At 40.3% G+C, this 25,078-nt stretch overlaps 1 protein-coding gene across 7 annotated transcripts in view; it reads left to right on the forward strand.

Moving 5' to 3' along the window:
* Positions 1–25,078, forward strand: part of ST3GAL3 (ST3 beta-galactoside alpha-2,3-sialyltransferase 3) — a 182,167-nt gene that overhangs the window by 11,418 nt on the left and 145,671 nt on the right. The gene's annotated exons all lie outside the window — the stretch shown is intronic.

The raw sequence follows: 25,078 nt of genomic DNA on the forward strand, positions 1-25,078 counted from the left end.
CAGCAGTTGTGTGTGTGTTTGTGCCTTTGCAGGACTGGAATTACCTCATAAGTAGCTGTCTTTATCCTCGTCCTTGTTCATGGTGTTAACTAATCTTGTGATGGTTTGTTTCTTCAAGGACCTATTTATAAAAAAATGCTTGATATCTATATGATTAATTCTGAATTTTTCCATTGTTTACCTGGAAGAGCCAGACAAAACCTGTAAGGCAATTTACTCTGCAACCAGCTTTGCTGCTTGTGTTGTGGACCAGCTGGATTTGAAGAGTTGTTCACACTTGTGTGGAAGTGTTTAGTAGACATGAGATATTTACTGTCCAGTCTCTCTTCCCGAGAGCTCTATATAATATACCTGGAACTGTCTGCTACGGTGTCCCTATTACCTCTTCCTGCGTGAACGGTTCATTTTTTCTTGTTAAGCTTGTCTGTTTATAAAATAAACACTTTTTTTCTTTTAAAAGACACATTGTCTGTCATGCTTGAAGTGAAATGGGATACTGTGATTTTTCGACCCTGCCCCGACCTGAGGAATTAAGTTTTTTTGCTTGGTTCTCTGATCTGTTGTTGTTGTTGTTACATCTTTGTAAAGACTAGATAGACAATGGGATAGGGTAGGTAATGGGAAATGAATTCTGGACTTGCTGTACTGGAAAAGTTTCTGCTGAGCCCACGGCTAAGCAGCTGCTTCTCCTCTGGCTTGCATTCAGATATGCTGGAAAACTTGTTTGTATAGTGAATTAGACCTGGAAGCTGATTTAGTGTGAAAATACAGAGGCCTCTCCCTCCAGCTCTTTAGGAAATGTTATTTGAATCCCTACCAGGCAGGCCGACGTGCTTAAACCGGTGTTTTTGGGAAAATACTCTTGCAGCCAGGCAGGTGAAGCTGGCGAGGCTGGGGCTTGTTGAGGCGTGTGGTTACCGCAGGTTCCGCGGGAGGGCAGCAGATGTCTTCTGCTGCAGCCTCCCCAGCGCTCCCGGCCAGCTCCACGCCTACTGCAGGTTGAATAAATATTATTAAAAACCAGCCAAACAAAATGAATAAAACTCGCTCCCTCCCCCAAACAAACAAAACCAACCAAACTCACCAAACACACACACCCCCCAAAAAAAACAACAAACAAAACCCAACCAAACAAAACCGCAAACCAACCAACCCCCCCCCCCCCCCCCCCAAATTAAAAACCCAAAGCAAAAAGCACAGCATTATCCTTTGCAGTTACAAAGTGGCAGCTGCCATTCCCTGGGTGGACTTCAGTAAATACAACATCAAAAAAACCTTCTATAGAGTCTTTTGGTTTTAGAGTAACTTAATTGGGAAGAACCTTGCTATTCGTGTCCAGTCCACTAGTGTTGCCAGTAGCTGTTTTCATAATCTGATCAAGTTCCATCTTGTGACAAGTTTCTGGTTTCGCCTCCTGACACTCCTATTCAGAAAGTCTTTTAGTGCCTTATCCTAATAGCTGCATAATTTAGATTTTTTTAAATTCAGTTGAAATTATGCATATGCCCAAAGAACCTGGGGAGAGTGGGAGACATTACACAGGGATTTAAGGTTTTGAATACTGTGCTTGTGTTATTGCAGAGGGAAGAAAATCTATACAAATCTAAAATTCGTAGGAAACAGAGCTTTGTTACTTCAGTTATTTACCGAGCGGCTCATTTTATTTGAGGGACTTTTGCTAGTTGAGAGGAAAGAAGAAAAATTCTAACTATGTAATCTTATCTTGTGGGCTGGTGCTGTGGTGAAAATCTGGATGCTTCTAATCCTGAGATTGTTCTTGCAGATGTTGAGGCAGAGAAGGAGAATAAAGAATGAAATACACATTTGATACCACCAGGTAGAATTTATATGGGAACCGAAGACTAAAAAATACTGAAGTCCTGCCAAGTGATTATGATATGTTTATAATTTTTGAAACAACTACTGCTGTTAATTTCATGTACTTTAAAGGGAGAAGCAAAATGAAATTTTGGGGAGATAAGTTTGTTTTAAGAAGCACATCTGGGGTATCTCTCATGTTTTATGGCAAAATCTGTGTGGGTAAGTCTTACCCCTCTGACACTGGTCTGGTCAGACCAGAGCTCCAAGTACTGTGGTGGCCTGGCAACCTGTCCGTGGGGTTAGCGTGTGCTGTTGTTTCGCCCATCCCACTTCCCTGTCTTGCTGCAATGTGTGACCTTTGATTTCCCGAGATAGATGTGTTGTCTTTTCATGTAATAGTGCCTGCTAAGATTTTCTGACATAAACCAAGATTTTAGGAAGCCAGATTTGGAAGGAGAATGAACCTTACTTCAAGGTATTAAGCCTCTTCATGTGAACTTACTAGGAAAAAAATATGTTCTGATTGAAGGGTTTCTTTTAAGGATGCAATGCAATCAGATGTGATCGAATAGAGGCATATTGCCTTCCTGTGAATTTTTTCCCTAATCTTGTAGGGATGCTCTCGACAGAGAAAGTGAACTCTTGAGGGCAGGGTGAGAAGCTGTGTTTTCAAGATAATCAGAGCTCTCTCTTGAAATTCCGGAGCTCAACAGATGAGAAAGTGAGGAAAGGCAGTGGATCTTTGTGCAATACTACCAATTTAAGCACTGAGTACTTGACACACGGTTATTTAGTCAACTCAGAATAACAAAGAACTATTTGGGAGAGGATGGCTGCTGCAGACTGGTGTGTAATCCGGAGGTTGAGGACTGGTGTGAAGATGACTGTTGCATGGAGGCCATGCACAAGGTAATTGCTTTCCTCTGGAGAAGACACCGCTACTGAAAATAGCTGGATTGGGTGCGAACGCTGCAGCGTTTGAACTGCTGCTGCTGCCAGCTATTAATGATAGACATGTCTGGGTTGTGACTAAAAATGTGGAGGTCTTTGGAGTGTTGAATACAGGTTTGATCTTCACTGAAGTGACTACAAATTTGGGTTTACAACCAGTTTCAAGAGGAGTTGGGCAACTGCTGTTGCATCCAAAAGCAGCAGTGCCCTTAATGTCTCCCTTGTGTACTTGTGTTTGGTTTTTCTAATCCTTTTGAGCATTTTTATTGCTTATTCTGTCTGGACTTCTTTCTTCAACTCCTTCTAGTTCTGCGGTTTCCAGTATAGCACAGATGTTATTTCCCGAACTATTTTTGAGGTGGTTTATTTTTCTAGTCAGGCATCCACACTGAGCTGTTTAAATCTCTCTCCCATAAATTGCTTAATTGATTCAAAACTCTCTGTGGTACAGGAACACTTGAAATACACCTTATTGCATAATTAAGGGAATGTGTTGGTGGCGACCATAATCCAGTATGTTGCCGATTCATCTCCTTTTGAGTCTTTTTAGCCATCGCACACGGTGTCTGTCTTGCTGTCTGCAGTGACTACACCATCATCAGTGGTTGTCTCTTTTTTGTAGCAGCTCCACTTGTGGCCCTCTGAAGGTGAGATTTTCAAAACATGCAAGCTACTAATCAGTGACAAATACCATTATCTGTATTCTTTCAGTAAGTCTTGAGAAGTATATTTCTCTTCTAAGCTATTTTATCTTTAAAAAAACTTTTATCAGTTTCTCCTAGCATGTGCTAGTGTACACTTTATAAAACATTCTAACTAAAAACATTATTTGTGGTATTTCCTTTGTCCGTGTCCAGTGGGAGCTGTGGGGATGAATGTTTCCAGAAGGGTTCATTTTGCATTGATTGCTGGGTGGTTCCCTTCCTACATCCTGTGCAGTGCGAAGCTTCACCTCTGGAATGTCTGATCCCATAAAATGTTTGGGGAAATGCGGTTATATGCTGTCACATGTGGGGTATAAATCCTCTGCAATTGCATGTTGGTTGCTGTACTCTCAGGCAGGATTATAAACACGTGGAGGCGCTTGTATATTAGAAGTTTCATCTTGAAGATAGGAGCAAATCCAAGTTAACAGTTTTTAGTTTCTCTTCCCCCATGTTGTTTCTCCATCAAGGCAAATGCTTTTGGCTTCTCTTAAAGTACAGGCTTGAAAGTGTCTCAAATTCCTAGATGAATGCTGGGCAATTGTACTGAGAAAAGTTATGTTGTTGTGATTGTAACCATCTTGAGGCTTGGGCTGTACTGAAAAATTGCGTGTCTTCTGCCATAAGGCAGAAGCCTCTTTATTGCTGTCTTGATGTTAAAAATGGGTGAAACTTTTTTTTTTTAAGCACTAATAGCGGAAATACGTGAGAATAGCAGTGCTTCTGTAGGGATGGTGTGAAGTTCCAAAATATGAAGTTTTAAAAAAATAATTAGTATTTATTCTAAAGTGCTAAAATTTCACTTAGTTTTAGATTTATATTATGTATCTCAGTGCCATTTTCTTGCATTTTTGTACTGATGTCTTTTGGCCCAGCTACCTCGCTGGCATTAAAATCCAACTGGGAGTGAGCTGAAACTGCAAGGCAGTTTCCTTTCTTGTTGTATAACTGTTCAGTTACTTTCTAGGATTGAGTAAATATTTAATTAGTAAGCTATTTGTCCTATTTTTTTAAAGTGTAGATTGATATACTAAATTTCTAGTACTGTTTATTTTCTTGATTATCTGATCTTAACTATTGCTACTTATTTTAGAAGCTGGGGTTTTTTTTTAGCAATGGCTACTCAAAATATTTTCTTTCTTAGGAAAGTGTAGAAAATAGCCTTGGAAAGAACTGCAGGAGGTCTTTCTTCAAGCCTTTAGAAACAGTATTTTTAACATCACTTTATGCCAACATATGTCAGAAGTACTCTATAAAATCTAGTGATGGAAACTTGGACAATCTATCCCAGTGCTTAATTATTCTTCCCTGTAGAGAGATTTTTTCCTGGTGTCTGCTCTAAATCACTTTGACCACAGTCAAGTCAATTGTGAGCTTTGCTGACCCTCACCACCTTCTGCTCCTCAACATGTGTTTATGTATTTTTAGGTTAGTTGATAGTCTTCTTTCAGTCTGATTTTCTTCAGATTTGGGATTTTTAATCTTTCTAGGGGAGAAACTGTTTTGGAATCTGATCATTCTTACTTCTAAAGACTCTACAACTCTTGCATGTGTTTCTTGGAGTGTGGTACTCCAGAACGTATTTCTTTGGAGGCTCTATCTGTATGAGTGGATTCGAAAAACGTGTCTTGCAGTTATGTTCTAGTTCATGCTTCTCACTGGGAAGACATTGGGTTTCAGTATTGTGGTGCTGATTCAGATCAGCTGCCGTTCACTATAACTCATTATAGCACCATTATGTCCACTTGGCAGTGCTGTGTTCCTTTGCCAAGGTTCAAATGCTTGTATACTTGCTGTATACTTGGAGGTTTTGTTGCTGTGGAATGTATAAAAATGTGGTTCTGACTCTGCTCTGATGGGAAGACATGAAACTATTTTTGAAGATCGAAAATTGTGCCCTTCCGTCAAAGGCAAGTGACTGCTGTCTTCAATCTCTTTAGAAAAAGACACTGCACTGGGTCCACCCAGTGTCTTGTTTGCAATATCGTTATGGACAACACGTTTTGTTGGAATTCTTTCAGTTTCAAGCTCTGTAGACGTTTTGTCGTGTATCCCTGCCCTGATGCGCTTTCTAGATCAAGCAATGTAGGGTTCTTTTCTAATGCGAGTTGTACAACTTTGTTTCTTTTCTGTAATGAAGGATTTTTATATGTTGATGTTTTTCTGAAGACAGGTGGTGTGATTATACTTCAGTGCATTTGTTCATACAAGCACTCTGTGATGATTATGCCTGTGCTTCAAATCAAGCTTAGAAGCCTTTTTTGCTCTACAGTGCTCACATAGTCTGTGCTTATCCTCCCTCCCCTTGCTTGCCACGTGATGTGAGAAGAACAGTATTTACACCCAGTTTCTGAATTTCTCTGCCGATAAAGATCATCAGGCAGACACTGTGAGGGTGGTCTTTCATGAAGTTCATGGCTTGTGCTGAAGCTTCACAGTGACTCTCTGTGAACAGGTCTGGAAACTTCATCCCAAGGAGAAGCCAAGGGACTCTCTGCCTGACCTGTTCTTGCTGTGCTGGATCTGCAATGTGATGGCCCTTTTCCAGCATGGGGATGGTGGGTGGTCATAGCATATCAGAAGTGGAGGAGTCTGTCTGTGGTGTTACCCCTGGGGCAATTTGCATGTGGGATGTAGCCTTCAAGTTGCTTTTTGAAGAACCTTCTGATAGATTATTTGGATTTCTCTGTGATGTGTGGCTGTTGGATGATGCACTGATTTTAAAATCCAAAAGCCCCTTTTGGCTTTACTGAAATGATCCAGAAAATATTACTGTGGTGTTGACTTGCTCTGGTCTTCCTTAGAAGACAGTCTTCAGTTTTTGTTTTTTTTTTTTTCTTTTTAAATATTTTAAATATTTTTAAGGCTAACTCAGCTGTTGTTTTCAAATCACAGTAAAAGGTTTTGGGAAAAGAAATAGATGAACATCATAACAACTCAAAACCTGACTCTATAGTGGGGAAAAAAATGACAAACTTGGAACGTCTTCACAGGAAAGTAGGTGGTTAATGAATAAAGCTTGGTAGGCGTTCTTGATGCATTGAGTGTTCCTGACTGTCAGGGCTAGGCTTCATCTTCTGCTATGCTGCTTTATGACAGTAGAGGGTACTATTGGTGTAAGATACAAGGTGAAGTTTTTATTTCACATGGAGCTTGGATTTTTTTCTGCTCCTAATATATTGGTCATTGGAACTGTCGACATGGTATTTCACAGTCACGTTTGGGTCACTGCCTCATCTTTATCCCATCCATTTATGGATTTCCTAAGTAATTTTTTGGACAATCCCCTGATTAAGTATGAATGTTTTCTCATTATTTTCATTGTCACAAAAAGTTCATCAGAGATGCGTCTTCTGATATAGCACGGTTTTCCTTCAGTGTTTTGGAAAGACTGTTCCTTCTTTTTTCTCGGTTGAGGCATTGATTATGCTGGACAGCTTTCCAGAGAATTTTTCTTGTGGAGATAAAGTACAAAAAAGAACACTAATGTTTTGGGGACAAAGTTGCAATTATTCCATCTCTTTTGTTGGACAGCCTTAACAATAATCTCTCCTGTTTTATTTACCATGTTATTATTCTTACATAGGCTCTGGCTGCTGTTCACCAGAGTTGTGTTTAATTTGAATGTTGACAGGTGTGCAGTTATTTAAGACCTGCTTTTAAGGAATGTTACTGCTTTGCCAGGGATCAGTTCAGTTCTGTGGAAAGGACCTGGGCTTTCCAAATCTTAAGTTTCTGAGGGTATAGTTACATGGTATGTTGATTTTGGTGTCAAATCTGCTGTAAATAACTGTGTAGCTGCATTTCTAAGGAGTATTTTTGGTGTATTTTGTCCCATGCTCTTTCAGTGATTTGTTTTACAACCTCCCCCCACCCTGTGAGCAGTTGTATTGGCTCAGCTGTGCTGGGCCACACAGGGTGTGAAAAATTCCTTAATTTTGCTTTGCTGCAAAAGTAGAGTGTAAGTGCACCTTCAGGTTGGTGTTAATTTGGGGCTGGAACTGGTAGTCCTGATGGGAGCGAGACACCTTCAGTTTGGTCACTGCCATATATTAGCTGTACTGAAATGTACTTATGCTGTTGGAAGTCCTAATATGGCTTTATTTGATATTATGCTGGCAAAAAATGCTGCTTTGCGAGTAAAATATCGCACCTGACAAACTGATTTAAGCCATGATGTCAGAAAAGACCCCTTATATGTACAAGGTAAATATACACTACTACAGATATAGTAACAAACCCCAAGTTTTTTAGCTGCCGAGTCTGTTTTACATTATGATTTGTCCACGTGGATAATTTTACTGGCACTACAGTGTGATTTCATTGGTGAGAAACATATAGATGGGCTTGAAGAAAAATTATTCTTAAGCCTCTGATAACTGGTTTTCCAATCTGTCTTCATTCTTTTGCATGTTTCTGGGATGATGGGGTAGTTTTTGGTGGTGGAGTTACTTGGGAGAAGAAGACAGAGAAGATGCATCTGGTAGGGCTAAGCTACAACTGAGGAGCAGTAGATAGAAAGATACTGATGTGCTTTTGGGCTTTGGCTCCAGGAGACACTGCTGACACTGGGTATAAACATATTTTGAAAAAACATTTATGTTCTTTGAGCTTCAGCCGTGACCTTTGTTTCTATTGCTTACCTTAACCCAGCTTTTTCTGTTCAACTGATTGTGTGGCAAACCATGCCAGCCTACTCTAAAACAGAAGACCAGAAGGAGAAGGCATTTTGCCAGTTTGACCTTCCAGCCCATCCTTGTGATGGCTCAAAGGAAGGGCCGTGGGGGATCGGGTTCAGCATCTGCTTGGGGCTGTGGTGTGTGATGCTGTGCCTGCGGTGGTCTCACTGTTTGAATATTCACTGGCAGAATGCAGGGCATTAATAATCCATCTGCTTAAAATCTTCTGATGGGGAAGATTATCAGTGCAGGACATTTCGGTCATGTTGAGTGTATTGAACAGCCGCAGAGAAACTGCCTGGATGCCGCAAGCTATAACAACTCAGGTAATTCCTGACCTGGACAACAGTTTGCACACTGTTGTGTTAAAGCAACTGTTCCTCTTGTGAGAGCCAGTAGTAAAGAACAGTTTATTATGGATAATAGTTGTGACCTCAACAGGATCATTCTTGGATTTTCACCTCTGGACTCAAATAGTAGCCGTAATAATACATTTCATTATTCTGGCAAGGAAATTACTTGTACGTGAACTCTAACCTTATAGTTATTAGGTTTATCTTGTGCTCAACTTAGGCTAAATTCAGTTCTCACTCTGAAACTCATTGTTAAGGCTTCTTGCCCAGCATAGCATTACTGGCAGACTAGAAGGTTTGTCTTTTTTTGCAGTTGATTCCTCTGCATTTAATTTCTTCTGAATCAGTCTAATGTGAGGGAAAGTACCTGTACTAAAACCCTGAGAGCATCGCTGATTTAGAGCAATGGTGTTTCACAGAGTGACAGTGTAGATGAGACTAAAAGAAACCTCCAGAGATCATCTTCACACTCATAATTTTTTTTTTATGTTTAAATAGAATTTCCCGCTTTTCAGTTTGTACCTGCTGCCTTTGTTCCCATCATCCTTTTACTGTGCACCTCTGAGAAGAATCCGTCTCTGCCTTCTTTATTCCTTCCCATCAGGTTACATTACTAAGATCCTCCTGAGCCTTCTCTGCTCAACCCTAAGCAATCCCAGCTCTCTCAGCCTGCTCTCGTATGGCAGATGCTCCGATCCTTTAATCGTCTTAGCTCGTTGGACTTGCTCTAACATGTCCCTGTCTCTGGTGTAGCGGAGAGCCCGGCACTGGACCCAGCGGTGCCTGCCCAGTGCTGAGCAGAGGGGAAGGGTCCCTCCTGGTCCCCCTGCAGCCCAGGGTGCTGTTGGCCGCCTCTGCTGCAAGGGCACATTGCTGGCCCAGCTGCTCCACCAGGACTCCCAGGTCCTCCTCTGCAAAGCTATTTTCCAGTAGGTTGGCACTCAGGCTGTACAGCACAGGGTGATTCCTCCCCAGGAGCAGAACTTTGCATTTCCCTTTGCTGAACTTTGTGAGATTTCAGTTGGCTCATTTCTGCAGGCATTTTCCATGTTGTTTTGTCAGCAGGTCACCTACCCTGTTTGGCAGGAGGCCCACATTTTCTATAGTATTTGTTTTGCTGCTTAATTACCTGTTAAAGTGCTTCTTGGTCCCCTTCACGTCTCTCAACAAATTCAAATCCAGACAGGCTTTGACCATCGTAAGCCTGTTTTTCTACACTGGGGCAGTGTGCCTATATTTGTCCTAACTCACCTGACCCTGCTTCCTCCTCTTGTATGCATTCTTTTTATCTTTAAGTTTTGTCAGAAGCTCCTTGTCGATCCATGCAGGTTTCCTGGTGCCTTTGCTTGATTTCTTGCACATTGTGCTGGATGATTCTTGAGCTTGGATGAGCTCGACCAATTCTCCTGCACCTGTCTTCTCTGCAGGCCCATATCCCATGGGTTTCTCTGAAGCAGATCTCTGAATGGGCTGAATTCTGCTCTCCTGAAGCCTTATTCTGCAATTTACCTTATTTTCTTTGCCTTGGTTGTGGCTTAAGGCTTGGTTATGTGACTTCTCTGGCTTGAGCATCAGTAGTGTTAATACCTCAGCCTGTGTTTGTGGTGATCTGGCTAGGTTGCATGTGTTTGAACTTGAGATTTTTGTATCTGAAATTCATCCCTTGAATGAATCAAACAGACCAGCTCTGGGTAGTAGATGCTAAATATTCCTGAAGAAGGCTATACTTTCTTTTGGCATGTTCTTAACTTATATTTACTGATACATCTGTTCCTTGTATGTGTCAGTCTTATGTACCAATACTGGTACTGATGTCATTAGTCTCTCTGATTCTGATTGCTGACCACAGATTTATCTTAGAAAAACTTCCGACTAGTTAGATGTCATTAAAATGTCTCCCGTGCTAGACCCATTTCTGTCCCCTTATGTGAGCCTGGAGATGAGGCTTAAATTTGCACAGTCTAGCCATGCTCTGGATTTTTTTTTTTTGAGATCATGGTGTAACCCAAGGCATTTCTTCATGGTGTAGCTGTCTTATCCTGTATGTATCCACAAAAGAAAAACCAGCCTAGAGGAGATGACTGCACAACTAGCCTAGGAATTATATAGGCTGTTCTGTTTCTTACAGCTCCGAAATCTGTTCGACATCCACAGGCTCATTAATGAGTTTTGTATACCTTGGATATACGCGTGCTACAAAGGGATTCTAGCAAATGATCCATTTGCCTTTTCAGGAGTGGTTTTCTCAGTGGAGTTTGTGCAGTACTTCAAGTTCTCCATCTTCTTCTCACACTCAGTTACCTGTAAGCACTGGCTGTACCAGCTGATATTTAAGGGGAGTGGATACACCACTCTTAAATGCTGTACCTCAGACAGAATTGCAGAATAACATCTTAGTTAGCATCCAGTATTCCTGGTCAGCACAGATGGTGAAGTGCTGGCAAAAATACTTGCAAAGTGATTTTAGAGGGCTCTGGTTGCTGCTAGTCACTACCACCAAATTAGCTTAATTAAAGCCAGCTGTGGGAAAGTGGTCTACTGCAACTGATAAATCTCATTTCCTTCTCTTGAGTGTCTGTGGGCCTGGAGCTGGTGATAACTGCCTGCTTGGATGCAGCGAGGATCTTAAGGTGGTTGCAGTTCTCTTCCATATGTGCAATTTTGAAGTTGGCCCTATATCCTGCTTTTGGCTTGCATTTCTCCATATGGAGTCCTTGGCCTTGAGATGCTCGGGTTTGTGTATCGTGTTGAATAGCATCTATTATGGTTGGTGTTGCCATTACTTGATTTGATTTGGGAGAATTAGTGGGCATGTTTATTTTAGTATGGTTTAGAAAGAATGTCAAGGTTATCCAGACTGAGAAAGATGCTCTTTTGTTCAAGTTTAAAAATGTCACAAAACCAAAAGAACCCCTTCCTCCACAGCCAAACTGTGACTTTAAAAACCTGCAGCTTAAGCCATTTAGAAACTTACGGTTTGCTTTCTCTGAATGACCAGCAGTCCTTTGTGTTTTGTGAACTGGTGTCTCAGGCCTCTGCATTATTCTTTATTTGTAGAATGCCCTACTCATAGCTCTCTCCTTTCACTTAATCCTCTCTTTCCTTGTCATCTGTTCAGTTGTGCAGGCAATTTCACAGTCGAACTTATGTCCAAAAAGTTGCCTACATTGATGGCTTGTCACAAACCAAGAAGAGGCCATTTTCCATTTCTGAATTGATCCCAGACCTGCCAACATCAAGCTGTTGGGTTTTTTTGCCAGTCAAATGAAGTTGTGTTAGATGAGACAGCTGTTTTAGAATAAGGTTAATAAAATGGCTGTTGCCTTTTACAAGGAGTCCTGCTAGTGGTGTAATCCAGAAATGGTGAAACTCTAAAATTTGTGAATCCCAGTGAGCCTGTGAAATCCTGGCTGGGAGCGAACTTCGGCAGGTGGCTGGAAATGCTAATAAGGAATGGGGTCTGCTGTGGAGCTCTGCGGAAGGTTTGTCTTTCTGAGATTACAGTGGGTTTTCTTTGTGGAAATTGAATTAATTTAAGAATGAGAGTTGCTCTTGGCAGCTCTCAGTTTCTAAAGTTCCAGCTTTTGGTGAAGTAGAGTTGGCAGTTTCACATGATCTTCATCAAAACCATTTGATGTTTCAGTGATGCTTGTGCTGCTTATGTTGTGGTTTAACCCCAGCTAGCAATCCGAACCATGACAGCTGCCTGCTCACTCCCCCCACCACCCCAATAGAGGAGAGAACCAAAAGGGAAGGGAGAAACTTGTGGATTGCGATCAAAACAGTTTAACAAAACAGCTAAAAATACTAGTATACTAACACTACTACTAATGTATAACATAAAAATAAAATATAAGTTATACTCAATGCAATTGCTCATGAACTCTGTCCGTGCCAAGGAGCCAGTCCCGGGAAGAGGGAGAGCACCCTGGTCCCAACCAGCCGATCCTGGAGAGAGAGAAAAGGCCAAAAAGGTGAAAGGGCGAACTAACAAAACTAACCGAATTAACGGAAGTCCCAAACAGAACTCAGCTGGAAGGGAGCTGAACTGAGTGGATCTAACCAGATGGAGAACGTGACTCCTATTATTTATGAAGCGTGGTGCTAATATTATGGAATATTCTCATTGATCAGCCTGGATGTCAGTCAAGGTGTGTCCCATCCATGCCCACCCCCGAGCTGCCTCACACCTGCAGACAGAGAGCGCAGAAAGACCTTGGCTTCCAGACAATGGCTAAGTTGTCAGTAAATTCTTAGAATCTCTTCATTCCAACTCAAAACCACTGGAAAGGTACTTGAAGAAAACATTAACTCTATCCCAGGGTCCTATCTTGTTATTTTTGAACTGAATCTAAACAATGACCGTGCTAGCTACAAAAAGAAGTTTCTAATTGCATGAAGAAAATTAACTCTCTTTCAGTCAAACCAGCACGTTCTGTTCTTAAGCAAGCTGTTTCCTTGTCTTGATATTTTGATTAAAGTAGTCCATTGATCTGGGTTGGTTTTTTGCTTTCTGGTTTTGGGGTGGGTTGGTTGGTTTGTTTTTCCAGAGGCCCTGCAAGTCCTCTGGAAGTCTGTGTAGCCATTCAAAAGAGCACAGCTAATATGGGTATTTCAGGGGTGTAACTGAAGAACGTAATCATTGCACATTGCATGGTGGCAGGTCTGAGAAAAATGTGAATGCGTGTCATTAAACAAAAGGTGTCGCATTGGTAATTACCTTTCTACTGAACTTGTAAACTTTTAGTTTATTTCCTTCAATATTGTTCCAGAATAAAATAATAATGTTATGTGTTATGTTTGCTTCTTGCAAGCTTGCAAGAGACTTTGTGACTCTCTCAAATAGGGTCATCCAAGGTTTTCAGACTCAGTTCAGCAGCTGACCCTGGTCAGACTGCTCATCTGCATGCAGTTCTCTAGTAATTTACTGTCTATTTTAGTTTTGCACACAAGCTTTGTATCACTGTAATCTTCTTTTCTGAGAGATGAGGATCTTTTCAATACAATTTATCTGTGGACAGTAAATGTTGTGACTGGAGGTGAGACTGGCCTCTCTTTTGAGTGCTTTCCCCTCATGGGGCAGTGGCAGCTTGGTTGTGCTATTACCACTGCTCACCGGGAAGCTACACCATGGATTATTTTCCGTAAGAAGGCTTGCTTGCCTTGTGAAACAATTTAGTTAGGTACTCAGCAGTTTAATACCATTGATCCTAGAATGGAACCAATGTTTCTTAGCGTTCAACCTTCTGGGTGCCTTTAAGTTTGTTTTCTCACTGACTTGTTTCTCTGCCAAGTGCTATTTTAAAGGCATTCATTGTATTTTTATATGTGGTGTGATAGAAGGAACACTTTTTTTCTTTACATTGTCTCCAGCTGTATTTGTCCAGGGGCTGGATGGTGAGAGTATCAACTTCCGCTATCTGAATAACTTCTTTGTCCTCCAATTTCTGCAGGTGGAAATGAGGTGCTAGTGACAGTATTTAGTCCATCTCTGGGTTATTTTTCTTATGTTTTGATGAACCATTTTTTTTTTTCTTCAAATCAAACACTTCTGTAAAAGAAAATAACAGGAAATGAGAATCTGTATATGCACTGTTCAAAGTTACTGTGGTTTGGGTTTTTTTTGGGGGGGGGGGGGCGGGGAGGGCTGTTTGGTTTTTTTTTCCTCTGAGGATGGGAGCTTTCATAGTCAAGCAGATACTTTGGGAACAGAATAGCATTTGGTTTTGGCATCCTGTAGGATGCACAGATGACTTCTGGAACATCTTAATTTCAGATTTGCATGTGTCAATGTTTGTTTGGTTTGGGACAATGCAAGGCTTTTGCGTAGACATAGTGCCCTTTGTAGACCAGTTAGTGTGGCTGGAAAGTGAAGACAAGCCGAAGGCATGCAAGCTGCTCTTCAAGACGTTTGGTTTTGAAAGAACACATGCTCAGTATCACTCTGTATATATCTACTACCTATAAAATCACATACTGGGTAGGACCTCTCCAATCCAAATTTTAGCGTATATTTCGGAAACCTAATGGATTTAAGGATTTAATGGGCCAGAAACATCTTTAGATTTTGGAATCGGTTGTGGCAACACTATTAAAAACCAAGCAAAACCCCCCAAACTTCCCCCTGGCCCCAAACTGCCAAAAACATGAGTGAAAAATGGATCCAACAAACTTTCTGTTCAGTATTACCTTTCATGTTAATAAATAGTCTGGGTCCCTGTAATGCAAAAGAAAGTAGAGCATTGCCGTTTTCTAGAGAAGATGCCTACAAAGCACTTGTATTCAGTGGGCATTTTATGCTCTTACACTTTTCTTGTGCCTTACTCCTTCCCATCATTTGTTTGTGTTCTGGGCAGACACACGAGAGATGAGAAGTGTCACTATAAAGCTGCACATATGAACTTGTTGGCAGTTATTCTGGCAGCTGGGCCAGATGTTGTGTGCTTTAAGGTTTTGGGAGGCTTTTGACTGCTGGCTTAATATCATAACTAATAGATCATTTTTGAACAAACTCACAAATGTGAGTTTCCTGATGAAAGTATTTGTATTTCTGCTTTTGAGGAAGGAGAGGTTTCTGAGAGCTAGCTTGGAAAAGCCAACACGCAGAAAAAGTTTTTTCCATACCAGGAAGAGGTAGAAAAAAGTAGTTGAATGGCTCCAGTAGGCATAAAACCAAGACCAGGCTATTGAAATAGTTGTGATCTGTAACCTTCCTGTCCAGTATTCTTGTTTGAACTAAATAATGGCTCTACTAATGATTATTGGACGCATTCCACACAGAATGACAGGATTTACTGTTGATTGAGTAGTTTTCTGTCTTAAGTCACGTCAGTGGTTAAATTGGTCTATCTTCTAAATATTCCTAATAGTTAAATCCAACAGTCATACACAGGTAAATCCAAATACAATTTCTCCTGTGCCCCTGATATAGCCAATGCACAAGTTTGTTCTTCATTTTAACTATAAAGACAGCTGCAGTGTTTTGTTACTGAGATTATCTAGGAAACACTAGTAGTGACCCTTTTAAAAGTGTTAATTCACAATTTTGAAGTATTAGCTGGAGTTATACATTCAGAAGAAGATACATATTCTGAAGCTAAAGCAAGTGCTTTACATTTGAGTACACAAATACTGTATTTCGTGATGAAAGTAGTGAATCTTTCATTCAGAAACAAAATACGGTTTCAGTTCATATTGCTTTGGATACAGATTGGTACACCACTGATGCTGAAGAAAATGTTCTTGAACTGGGATGGTACTAACTTACCCACATTTTCACATTTGTTCTTGTGTAATTTCCCAACTACCAATATACATTTTCTATCTTGCCACATGGATTTTAAGCTTAGAAGAGGTAAGTTTTACTGGTTTGTAATTTATTGCATGTTCCACTATGGTATTTGGGTGTATGACTGACTTAGTGCTACAATAATAACTGAAACCAAAATACGAGACTTGGCTTAGGAGGACATGAGCTCTTTAAAATACTGAGGATCTGCTTGGGATTAATTACAGGATTTTTCTCTGTCAAGAGAAAAACCTCTCAGATGCCAGCTTTATTGGTACAGTTTGACTTGTTCGTGACTTTATGGTAGATCTGTGCCTTCTCTACAGTTGTGTTCCTCAAAGCCAAGTATGTTTTCATTGAACTTCTGCAGCACCTTGATCTCCCATTCTTCTTTGCATTTGGGGACCGTTTGCCCATCTCTTCACAAAAGAGCGGCCCGGGAGGCCGGTGCTGTGCCCTTCCCCTGGCACAGGGAGCCGCGATGGACACCAAGGAGCTACACACGCGGGATGCTTGGAGCCAAGCACCACGTTGTCCTTGTGCTCAGAGTTTCATTGGTCATGGCACTGCGAAGTTATGTAGTAGATCCGAATAAATACTCATGAGCAAAACATACCAGCCTTTCCTGCTACCAAACCGTTATTTGGGCGCTGCTAAAGACAATAGCAATGTAATATCCTTCTGAAGCATTTGCCAGCTGGCACAGGACGCCACATCTTTTCATTCAGTTCATTCATTGCAGAATGAAGAAAATTGGCACGCTCAGAACACTTCAAAAATACATCTGTTTGAAATATGAGTGTTGTTTCTTGCTTAATTTGCCACTTCATTACAAACATCCTGATGGAAAAGGAGTGATGTGCACAACAGCAAGTGTAAAAGTTGGTTAGGTTCTGTGAAATTAATAAAAATTCATTCAAGCAATATTACACATTTCCAAGTTCTTTATCACTAAGGGAGTTGTAGTTTCAATTAAATGACAGGAAATTGAGAGTTAGCTAATATTTAGATCAGAATTAAATTTTTCTAGTTTTATCATATTTCACACTGACACTCTCAAGCAAAGGTGAATCTTGCCCCAAGCACCAGTCCATTCCCACATCTCCGTACTGATACAAATACAGCCAGGTGGCAGACAGGACAGTGCAACAAAAGTGCAACAAAACCACCATAGCGCAGCCTTGTTTTAAGACAATTTCTTGAAGTAGAAAATCCAGAATTTATTGGAAGCGTTCTTTACAATCAGATGTTTCCTGTTGCTGAGGTACTTTTCCCGTGAAGGGAATAAGAGAACTTTGAACTGGCATCTCCTATCAGTTGGAGACAGCACTGGACTGAAACTTTCCGTTCATGTGGTTTGTTTGCCAAAACTTGCAATCCCTGTGTTTATTGCTATTAGCTCGCACATCTGTGATTGGGAAGTGTGCCTCTGCTGTGTGTGTTGTCTTCCTATGTTGCTCATCTCAGATATTGAAAATGTTAGAATAACACTGTTCAAAAACACACTTGAGATCATAACTTCTTATGGTGTCTAAGCATGGGAACACTCCTGATGGTTTTTCACTGAATATGTATGTGTGTAGGAGCTGAGATTACCCGTAAGAGTGGTCTCATGTATGTTTCCTTTGCCCTTCACTCGTGCTGTGTGAAGTGGTGCACAGGGGATGCTATAATGAGTGCCTTGAGTTTGGAACAAAGAATATGAGTGACTTGGAGCATCCTTGAGGCCATGGTACAGGAGATGTTCTTGTAGTGACTAGTGCTTTTAACACAGAGCCATCTCACTGTGTTCAGGAAAAGATGGAGACATACAAAAATCAGTTGTGTTATAGAAGAAAAAGCTTAGTAAAGCAGAATAAATGAAGCAGTGGGGGTAAAAACAGCATTAATGCAGAAGCAGGATACTTAATAAATTAGTAGGATAGCATTTATCATTACACTGAATAAATGACTTAGCCCTTCCTTAAATCTGTCTTCAGCAACTAAAACAAAGCATTAGGAAGTGAAGGATACCCAGTCAAGTGTAAGTGCAGGCAGGGAATACTACAATAATGTAACAACAATAAAATAATTCATAAAATATCCTCTTATGTTTGGGAAATTAGAGGAATATGCTTGACATCTGTTTGGAGGGAAAAAAACCAAAACAACAGACACACAAAAGCAAACAAACATGAATTGCAAAAGTTGTCACTTTGTGTGTGAATACTTGCTTATATTCTTGTATCTAAATTTATCTGTTCTTAATTGGTGGGCTTTGGGGTGTTCCTTCTTGTGTTTAATAGTCACATACTGGACAGGATTAATTTTTCTCTTCGTGTAGCAGTTAACCCTGTGATACCTGACTTTAATTAGGACCTTTGGGCATTTTTCTAGGTTTTCTTGGTTTATTAGACCAATCAGTTGGTCCAATTAGATTGGTTTCTATATCAAATCTGTCTAATATATTTTATTAAACTGACTGATAGATCTGTTTGGAAGAAGCAGGTGAGCATTCAGGTGCAGAGGCTGCTCTGGGTATGAATCAGAGCAGGGTAAGTCAGGCCAAGTTTAGATGAGTAACTCCTGCTTTGTATTTTACTTAATGATGTTAATTGATGGGTCTGAGAGAAAAAAAATTAGGTGGCACCTGTAGATTACAGGGGAGTATTACCAAAAACTGGAGAAAGTGATTTCTTTCTTGTGACAGAGATGTAGGGAACAGTCACATGGAATAAAGCGTGATGTATCTGGTGAGTGCATGAGGCCGAAGAAAAACATTCTCAGTCAAGTGTGACCACAGCAACTCCAGCAGTTTGTTTTCTAGTTTTAGTAAAATGTTTTTTTCTGTGTTTGCTTGTTGTCTTCCAGTCCGCTTATTAGTACTTATACTACAGAGGTATGATTGTTACTGGTAACGTATTGTTGCTGTTTCTAATGTAATTCTTAGTTTTCAGATACTCATATTTTTGTTGTGTTCCCATTTTCAATGGCTAAACTTGATGTCTGCCTGTAGTTGAATTTATTATTCCAATGCTCAGACAAGAATGTTTCAGCTTTGTCTGTGTGAATGGAGGGTGAAACAAAGATCCAGTTCAAATAAAAGGAATGTGGTATGTTAGCATGGTGATCCTGTTGTGTACCTGTTCTTGTTTGTACTGGAAAATAGAAAGGCTGTTCATTTCATTGCCAAAAGATGCTTACCTTCTTAGTGATTTCTGTAACATTGCCTTTTCTGTATCTTAGCTCAAGATGGCTAGTATTTATGGCATGGTATTTTGTTATCTGAATCCGAACAGTTTAGCTCCATTGCTTTGGAGATGAAATTGTTGTGTTTTACTAAATCTGAGATGGATGATCATGCTTTGATATCTAAGTGAGATCTCTGAAACAGAACTGAAATTATTTAGTTCAGTTCTGGGAATATAAGAATTATCCAGAGTTTTACATAGATGCAATAATAGTGGGTTTTTTTCCAAATTTTTTTTTGAGGCAGGGAATGTTCTGAGACGAATCTTCTTGCCAAATGAATCTCAATATTACCATGTTTTCTGAGAGTGACATTGGTTTTGTGAACTTCATTTTCTGACTAGATGAAACATAAGGGTAGTTTCTGTTATTACTAGCATTTGCATCATTAAGTTATGAAGCTTTTTGTGCATTAATGGTATTGTCTCTGGTATATGTCATGTTATAGAATATTGATCACAAACAGAAAATAAATTTTGATGGTTAATGTGGGGTGTTTGATCCTGTCCTTTTCAGCACTTAGGTGAAGAAGGGAGACAGCTGAATGGCAGACGCTTTTTGTTAGAAATGGTCTTCTTATTTCACAGTAAAAAAAGCAGCATCTAAAATATTTCTTTTCGTTCTGACTCTGGATCAAAACTTTATTCTTCAATGTTGTTACTCCAATTGCCATTCTCAGTCCAGGTGATGGAGCTCTGCAGGATATCTGGTTTCTGATCAAGCTCCGGAGGTAGAAATGACATGAAATGTTATTAAATATAGGTTGCAGTTCTGTAGGAGTCCATGCGAGTGTCTGGAGAACAGGATATGGAATGAGAAACTTAACGGTGATCGTGCATCCGAGAAAGCAATACAGACCTCAGAGCGTGAGTCTCTGTATGAGGATGTGCCAAATTACAGCCTTATGTTGCGATGTATTATTGTGTTCCCTGTTTGGCTCGGTCTGTGGAGCAAGTATTGAGGCTGTGTTAAGCCTTTATTATTAAACTCTTATAACTCCTGTGGGACTGATGGTTTGTGGTTTCTCAGGACCACTTCCAAAGCAGCATGCAATAATTTTTTTTAACTGATTTTTTTTTTTTCCTGGGGAAGTTGGTTTATTGCCCAAGTCTGGTTTTGTTTTTTCTTAGAAAAAAAGAAAAAAAAAACACCACAAAAAAAGAGACGTTATTGGTTCTTTGCTTTCCAATAGGATGAGACAAATATCTACAAATCCTTGCAGGGAGAATCTGTAAAAAGCAAAAATGTTAGTGCCTTCTCAGAGGGACTTAGTGTAAAGGTCTTAACTGAAATTCTCAGACTGCACTTAAGTAAACATACAGGTTACATACAGTTCTCAGTTAAATGTAGATTATATTTGCTGTTCTCATTCTGTGTTGCCAATGCTTGCTTCCAGTTCGTATATTGCATTTTCATCAATGATGAAATCAAAGCAAGGACAATATTTGCATTGGAAGTTGATCCATGTATTTGCTCTTACATGATTTCAGGAACTTGACACAATTGGGCTTTAAGAGCTGTTTATACACATCTCTCCGGTACTCATGGATGTTATTAAATGTTTATCCTATGGTGTCCATATCTCTTTCTTGGAGCATGAAACTTAAGAAGTTTCCAACGTGGCCTTATTTCTTTCTGTCTTTTACAAATCTGCAGTTTGTTGGTCAGGATCATCCCTCCCTTATGAAAACCCAAATCCTCATTTCTTTTTCTAGTCAGAGACTAGAGTAGGAGAAAAGATATGGCAATCTGTAAGGAATAGCAGTTAAATAGTTATCTGGTCTCCAGAAATGCGTAGACCTAAGCTGCACAAAATATGCAGCAAGGTAATTTAAGTTGCCTGTGTTGGGGACAGAGGAGTATGGCGTAGAGTTATCCAGGCCGCGAGAAAGCTCGTAGTTAACAAAATAAACAGGAGAAAGGATTTGCCGGAGACCTAAATGGGGGACACTGGGGCAGAAAGGGGGTATGCATGCAAAGAGGAGAGGCAAGGGGTCAGTGACATTTGGAGTGCATCCCTTGTGTAGAAATACAATCAATCCTCGTACTCGTGTAACTTATCTGGACTGCGTAGTAACTGCGGTGTAAATGCAGCCAACTCAGATTTGCAGGATTTTTTTACCTTCACAGCAGAACTGTGCAAATCCATTTGTGTTCCTCCAAAGGCAAATTCAGCCCTGTGTCCAGTTTGGAGCTTTGCTGGGACAGAATTTGAGTTTGTTCCCAGAGCAGCATTGAGTCTCTTTGCACAGTTTGTCCTGGAGCTCCTGGTTCCTGAGCCAAATGGGGTCCTTGTCTGTGTTCTGTGCGAGGAGCTCTCCTGGCAGAGCAGAGCCGACAGAGCTGTGGCGGAGCGTGTTCAGATAGCCCTGCACAGCACCGTGTTTTGGGAGGATGATGGGGCAGATTCATGTGTTGGTCCAATTTTTGATGCTCTAGCTGGATGGTGGGTGGGAGGGGAAAGTGACCCAGAACATTGGTCCCGATGCAGCTTTGACCCAGAGTTGACACAAAGTGACCCAAAGCAACTTTGCAGTCTGGCTGGTGAGGTCTCAGCTGTTGTTATTCCTGGCACCAAGTACCTTCTGTATGAGTGAGTATTTCTGCTATCTTTGCTTCTTCTGATGGATTGGATCAGATCCAGAATTGCATTTGGATTTTGCTGTATCTTGTTTTTTTCTTTAAACTGCTGTAGCAGCTTAAAAAATGATTGTATTATAGCTAACATGAAAACAGATGTTGAAGGCTGGCATTGTGGTGTGTGCAGCCTTAAGCTGTGCATATTGGCAAGTTATTTGGCGTCAGATTTCATGATTTGGGCATAAAGGCTGCTCATCAGTTAAGAAGGGAGGAGAAAAACATATTTAAGCTACTTTATGGAAGTAGCTGAAAGATTAGGGGTTGCTCCTTCAGACATGAACACTTCTTGGCACCTAAAGCAAGGAGGCATGTAAGTGGGTATGTTTTACATTGAAACTTATTATGTTTTGAAAGTAGAGCCTTTGCAAATTGACTTTGAAAGATGGAGCGACTCAGGGACTTGGGGGAAGGTACTGGGCAAAGACTGAGCAGCCACTTTGTCTCTGGAAAAAATAGTCTAGAAAGCTGGGAGGGTTTTAAACTGAGTGATGACTGGAAGAGATTTGAATCTAGAAGCAAAGAAACTTTTGTTCTTTTGCTTGTAGAAGCAGGACTTGGTGTATTTGCAAATAAATCCAGCTTACCTCAAAGAAACGCTTATCTCCATCAACTTCTGAGAAAAATAACCTGTAGCTCTGAATTTGGCTGAATGTGAGTAGCTCTCTGGGTGGAAGGAAGGTGACACATGATTATCCTCTGAGCCTTTTTCAAGTTTATAGATTCTTCCCTTTTGACATGTTAATGCCAGAAATAAACACAGTGTTTTAATAAAGGTCCATGGTTTGTGAAATTACTTGTGAGGGCAGAGGGGGAATTGGCTGTAATACGGATTATTCACAGTGAATTCGATGTTGAAACTATGACACTAATAGTCACATGGAGGACTGGATTGGAAAAAGGAGCTCACGTGCTTACTCTGCTTGTAATTTTTTTTGTTTATAGGAGGAAGATAATGTTCTCAGTTAAGGGAATGAAACATTATACTATTTTTGTGGGCTGCAATAATGGTATTAATTAGGTGCTTGCAATGCTTTTCAGCCATTCCTAGTTAAGTTGTAATATTTCATGCAGAGTGTTTGAATGCAAAATATATTGCAGGAAAATGAACAACATTTAAATTTGGTGCTAACTACAAAGCAATACTTTATGTTGATAAAAATCTCAACAGTTTTTTAAAAGTAGAACCCCACAGAGATACTTAAGAATTAATTGATGGCAGATGAATTTAACGCAGTTAAAATGAATTAAGCCCCTTGCTATTTAGAATAATATAAAGATGTCTGAATTTTATTCCCAAAAGAGGAAATACAGTTGTTAAGTCCAGATGGATTTTTATTTTTATTGGAATAAGTTTTGCGACTAGTAATATCCTTCTTTTTTTCTTTTTTTTTTTTTTGATGTTACTACCATAGTGTTGGATCTGTGACAGCACAGACCTGCTTCTTAAAAATCCAGTTAAATGAACAGTTTTGCAATGTTTATTTTGAAAATTAGCACTTTCTTACTGCATTTGTAAAAACTGGAAAATAAGCACAAGGATGATGTACGGTATAGAAAAGCCAAGGGCACGGTCCTGTGTGAAGTTATTGTCAGCTGAAACGTGGGAAGTGTCAGTGTCTGTGGCTGTAGCCTGCCCAAATGTAAGGTGCTGCAGTGGGACCTTCACCTCTTCTCAGCGCACTCAGTCTGATGGTGCTTGGGCTTTGTGCCTTGTGCTAAGGGCTTGCACCGAGGCAGTTGATCACATCTGAGCCCAAGTTACTATCCTGGTTTCAGCTGGGATAGACTTAATTTTCTTCCTAGTAGCCGGTATAATGCTGTGGTTTAGATTTAGTATGAGAATAATGTTGATAACACACTGATGTTTTAGTTGTTGCTAAGCATCAAGGACTTTTCAGCTTCTCATACCACCCTGTCAAGGAGAAGATGGGGAGTGCACAAATGGTTGGGAGGGGACACAGCTGGGACAGCTGACCTCAACTGACCAAAGGGATATTCCATACCATATGATGTCGTGCTCATTATATAAAGCTGTGGGATGAAGAAGGAAGGGGAGATGTTCAGAGTGATGGAGTTTGTCTTCCCAAGTAACCATTATGCATGACAGAGCCCGGCTTTCCAGGAGATGGCTGAGCACCTGCTTGCCTGTGGGAAGTAGTGAATGAATCCCTTGTTTTGCTTTGCTTGGGTGTGTTGCATTTGCTTTACCTATTAAACTGTGATTATCTCAACACACAAGTTTTCTCACTTTTACCCTTCTGATTCTCTCTCCCATCCCACTGGGGCGAGTGAGAGAGTGGCTGTGTGTGGCTTAGTTGCTGGCTGGTGTTAAACCATGATAGTTACAAAGACAAACTTTAAGGGATTCAATCAATTCATTTAGCTGAAGATGAAAGGCAGTTCAGCTATTGCTGTGTCAGTTTAAAGCTTCTCATTCCATAAAATTATTAATTCTATCATGGTGATTTGTTCTTTGCTGTGTTTTACCCATTGACAAGTTGTCTTTAATTTTTGAGCCCAATTCTGCTCCAACGGTGCTGGAGTAGGATTTGGTAGGCTTTCTCCTTCAGTTGGGATTGGCATCAAAAGGAGGAGGCTTACTACCAAAATGGGTATTGGTTTGTTTCAAGTAAGAATAAAACTGGAAAAAAACCCCATCATATTGCATTTCGACTTGGAATAGAATATCAAATTATTACTGATAAATCTGGCAGACAGGTTCTTGGCTGGGATAGTGGTGTATGAGGAATACGACTGACTAATAAAGTGGTCCTGATCCATGGGGTGAGCTAAGTGCATGCAGGCAATACGTGGCCAAATGTCAAGTTGCATGTATAAAAATTAGGAACCGTAAACCACAATTGAAGCAAAGTGTGCCCCATCATATGGAACAATCACTAAAAGTATTGGGCATTAACTAGTAAGCAAGAGTTGTCATTGTGATCATGGATAAAAGTGCTATTGTGATCCCTAGATGGCAAAATAAGTGAGTATCAAGTAGAGAGGTTAAATTTTCTTGATACTTGTCACATGTGCTGTGTACAGTACAAAGGTGAAGGATATTGATAAATTGAAGTACATTCAGCAGGGGAGCCACTAGTGTGAGTGAAGATGTGAAAAACATGGTGAGAACTTCAAAGAGCACAAAATACTTGGCTTAGTATACAGTGTCAGGGAAGAGCTGATCAGAACAGGTGAGTCTCCGAAGTGGGGACAAAATATTGATCATACATTTAATAAGAAAAAGCTCTCCAGTCTAGCAGTCAAAAGCATATTATGATTCAGTTTTGGTAAAGTCGCCCAAGCTTATAAGGCATAAAATGGAATTATTTTCAGTAAATTGTAGCTACTTTTTTGGGTAATGACACTGTGATTTGTTGCATATTCTAGCATTCTGCCTTTGCTAGATGCCTG

This window comes from Caloenas nicobarica, chromosome Z (genome assembly GCF_036013445.1).
Source record: "Caloenas nicobarica isolate bCalNic1 chromosome Z, bCalNic1.hap1, whole genome shotgun sequence".
NCBI lineage: Eukaryota > Metazoa > Chordata > Aves > Columbiformes > Columbidae > Caloenas > Caloenas nicobarica.